General features: G+C 38.4%; 1 long non-coding RNA gene across 2 annotated transcripts; it reads left to right on the forward strand.

Annotated features, from left to right (window-relative positions):
* Positions 1-260: 260 nt before the first annotated feature.
* LOC116650415 (uncharacterized) lies at positions 261-2,133 on the forward strand. Of its 2 annotated transcripts, none has more exons than XR_004303383.2 (2): positions 261-941; positions 1,006-2,133. It is a non-coding gene; the product is annotated as an uncharacterized lncRNA (long non-coding RNA). The 2 variants fall into 2 exon arrangements; XR_004303382.2 differs by having other exon boundaries at positions 1,009-2,133.
* Positions 2,134-4,528: the final 2,395 nt, after the last annotated feature.

Raw genomic sequence — 4,528 nt, forward strand, 5'->3', positions numbered from 1 at the left:
AAATTCTACACACACACACACACACACACACACACACACACACACAAAGGGGCAGACTGCGAGGCTTTAACTTGAGCTCTGGGGCCCCCATGTCAACAATCAACAGTTTGCCATAAATTATTTTCGCAAACAGTTCGCGCCAACCGATGCGGCCCCAGGGAGCCAGCACACACACACACACACACACACACACACACACAAACGTTTGCAGTATTGTACAATAACAGTGTTGATAAGCGACCATATGCACACACACACAAATTCTATGTACATGCCCCTACGATTGTCACACAATCAAGCATTGAGCAAGTTCCCCACCCGCGCCCCACTCTACGCAGCTCTCGAGTTTGATAAAAAAAAAGTATATATATATGTATGTGGAGCTATATATCTGTACTATATAAGGCGGGGTAAATAAAACAGAGGCGTTAAGAACCCTGCTGGTGTCAGTTAGTATTGGGAAAGGTTGGAAAGTGTTGTAAATCAATTAGCCAAAAGCGTTTCACAACAACAACAACAATAACAATAACTAGAGGAAGAAGAAGATAGAGAAAAAACTAAGTCAAGAAACTGCGTCGCAGACGATGCTCAACAATGTTGTCCAAGTGCATTCTGAAAGGGCAGCACGAGTTGAGACTGCGAATGGAACTTGGCTCCGAAGGGGGAGGGGTATCCAGTCTGGTTGTCGTTGTCGTTGTTGTTGTTGTTGTTGTTGTTGCATTACCAATATGATTTATGGCTAAACAAAATGCACAAATGCTGTTACCAGCCATTACGATAGTCGTCTGCGATTGCTGGCTCGTAAATTACGAGCTACGAGGCGACTTCCCCCCCTCCCCCTTCCACGCTCAACAAAGTTCCGGATGTTGCAACAACAGCTAAGCGAGGCAGAAGGCGTTGCTGTTGCAGCTAATTTGTTGCTCCAAAGGGACAGCGGACAGGTAATGCAGCTGAACAAGTTGGCACAAGTTTAGTTCGCCTTAAAGTTCCTCGAGTTCTCTCCAGCAGGTTTAATGGAAAGCCAAGGAGGAACCCAATAATACGACTACCCTCAATTATTTATCATAATTAATAAACTATATAGATTCATCAAAAGCAATAACTATAGGACTAAGGACAAATAACTGGAGGATAAGTTAGACCAACATATAATTACTAGAATTCTCATCGATGAAAAACTCTATTCCAATACAGGAACATGAAAATTAGTAGCAGAAACATAAATCAATTAAACAAAAGTATTCAGCAATATCCGATATCGAAAAGGAAATTATTTTTTATATTTTTGTAGGAACGACAAATAGGAACCACTCCGAACAAAAGATCTAGTTCCATAAGCAGCTCAGAATCCGACTCAGAGTTTCTCAGTGCTTCCCAGAGTTCCTAGATTTATTTAAGCATTTCGCTTAAACAAAACCCACAATCTCTTAATATTGATAAAAGTCTTTAAATTTTACAAATACTTTAAGCTGGCGACCGCTTCAGATTTTGGTTTTCAAACTGAGAGACAAGTTTTGACGCTTTTTGCCGTTTAGCTATTCATATTTTTATATTTTTTATTTATTTACTTATTTTTTGCCAGCTGTCTTATAAGCCGACATAATAGCTTTAAAATTATAAGAAATAATTAAAGGCCCATTAAATTCATGAGACTAATAATGGCAGAAGCCGAACAATAGCACAGCATTCAAATCAAATTGCCCAGAAAATAAAACTGAAAAACAAAAGAGAACCAACCAAAAATAAAAAAAATAAATAAAAAAAAATGGGAGAAGTAAAAAATAAAAATCATTAAATGCACGAAATGGCAGAGAAATGTGCCAGGGCCATTAAGAATTACGGCCATATACTGGCCCAAAGAAGAAGAAGCAGCAGGCGAAATAAACAAAACAAACAAAAAAGAGCCCAAAAGAACTCGACAACTGGAGAGCTGGAAGTCTGAAAGGCTGGAGAGTAATTATAAGCCGAAGATCACGTATTCGCATTTTGCAAATTTGAATGCCATAATAGAAGGACGATTTATGCCCAGAGACAGATGCAGACCCACAAAAATCAAATATAAAGACCAAAAATATTTGCTGTATGGCTGCGCAAAAATAAATTTCAGCTCATATATACCCTATGTTTGTAAAAGTGTTTGATAACAGGGCATGATGAAGCAAGAGATATTAGCTACTATTTGCAGCAGTCTATGCAGAAAATATGCCCATCTATCCGTCTAACTATCTACTATCCAAGTGAACTCTGTTCCCTGTGAAGCTATTCAGATGAAACTTGGTATGAATGTTTCCTTTGAATGTGAAAACAGGTTTTCCTAAAGTCGAGTCTATCCCCTATACCGGACATCTATCCGTCAAACTATCTACTATCCAAATTAACTCTGTTCCCTGTGAAGCTATTCAGATGAAACTTGGTATGAATGTTTCCTTTGAATGTAGAAACAGGTTTTCCTAAAGTCGAGTCTATCCCTTATGCCGGCCGAGTCTATCCGTCTATCTACTATCTATGTGAACTCTGCTTCGTGTAAAACTATTCAGATAAAACTTGGTACAGATGTTGCCTTATTAACAAAACATAGCTTATCCGAAAGCTGACTGGATGATTCGAGTATATAGCCATTAGAAACCGAGTGACAATTAATATACTTCAATCGAGGGTATTTCTTGTGCAGCATTCAACTGTTTCGTCGTCTATGTCCTAGCCCTGACAACGCTCGCAAATGTTAAACATTTTGCCAGACGACGAGCCACTCGAAAGCCTCCTCCAGTAATTGGCTCACATTACACAAATTCAGAGCCGAATCCAACTGCGACTGCAAACCGCAGACCCGTCCACAGTTTTAGCGTCGTCAGCCCCAGCTTCAGCTTCAGCTCCAGCTCCAGCTTCGGTTTCCACTCAAACTCCGCCGGTTCCCACTCCTTAACCCGGACATGAGCCCGGCTCGACTGGCGTTATTGTCGTGGCACAATATTGTTTCCAAAAATGAAACGAAACAAAACAAATACGTGACCAGAAATTAAAAAAAAAAAAAAAACAGAAGAGCAGCAACAAAACAACAACTAAAAATATAAATAAAAATAAAAGGCAAAAACTGCGCCAGCTCTGAAAACTGTGCAAAATAATATAAGGAAACAACAAAAATCGCGTTGATTTGAATTTTAAAATGTTTTCATGGCATTTGTTTTGCACCGCGCACAGTGGAACAAAATAGCCCAAATGAGCGTTAAAAAGCCGAAGGCTAAACACGAAGTTGGCTAGAAATAATTAACTTGTTAGTATATACAACAAATAAAATCTTCAATAAATGTTGCTGAATTTCAGACAAAGAGTAATATTTTAATATAAATACCCATTAAAAATAAAGGATTTTTAATGGGCGTATACGTAATTTTTCAGAGAAATAACAGCAATCTGTAAGCAAATATATATTATTAATAAAAAAGTTGACTTATTAATACGCTCTTTTATTTTTTTTGAAAACAACGAACAATTATTTTTTATTTGGCGTATGCGTCGTATGCGTAATAATTTTTTAAATTTAAAATCCAACTATTTAATAATATATTATTGGCATTTATCTGTTATTAAAAGAAAAATTGCTCATCATTTCAGTCTGGGTGTGAAGAATCCTAGTTAACAAGCATAAAATAAGAACTATAAAAAAAGTGAAAAATCTTATAAATGGGCGTATGCGTAATATTTCACAGAATTTACACTTAAGGCAATCGGATAAAGTTTATTAATAGAAAAGTTAAAAATAGCTCGTAATTTTATCCTTATTTGGAAACTTTTCTATCATTGAAAAAAGTGATAAAGATTTTGAATGGGCGTACGTGTCGTATGCGTAACGATGCATTTCATTTCAAATTCATCTTGCCAAATGTAGTTTATTAATAATGAAAAGTAAGAATGGCTCGTAGTTCTGTCCTTATTTAAAAACTTTACTACTCATTGTAAATTACATTAAATTTAAAGGGCACATTACAAATTGTTTAATGCCTACGCTGCGTATGTGTGATAATTGTGACGTATCCAGGCACACATATCTTTTATCTGAGAATTTGATTCTATACTTTCTCAACGGGGAAGCGAGGCATACATAGCCTTAACAGTTCGATTGGCAACAACTTCTGTGACCTCACGTAGCAGCTGATAAATCATAAACATCTCAGGGCAATGCCAAGGCCATTAGAGACTGCAACTTTCTAAGCACACACAGAGGACGCAAAGGACACACACACTCGGGGGCATGCGAATACATTTTATGCGGCATTCATGAGCCGGTTCCACTGTCCTCCACTTGGCTGCTATCAACAAAAACTTTTACACTGCCATTTGCTGTCATTGTTGCTGCCGCTGCTGCTGCTGCTATTTTCGGTTGCGACCATTACATTTCACCAGCAGCAGCAGCAGAGGCAGAGGCAGAGGCAGCAGCAGCGGCAGCAGCTCCAGTTGGAGGCCCCAACTCTCCGCTGCTCCCGCAGCCGCAACAAAGTTGCAGCGGCAACAACAGACGTTGCCTCATGTA

This window comes from Drosophila virilis, chromosome 3, assembly GCF_030788295.1.
Source record: "Drosophila virilis strain 15010-1051.87 chromosome 3, Dvir_AGI_RSII-ME, whole genome shotgun sequence".
Lineage (NCBI taxonomy): Eukaryota > Metazoa > Arthropoda > Insecta > Diptera > Drosophilidae > Drosophila > Drosophila virilis.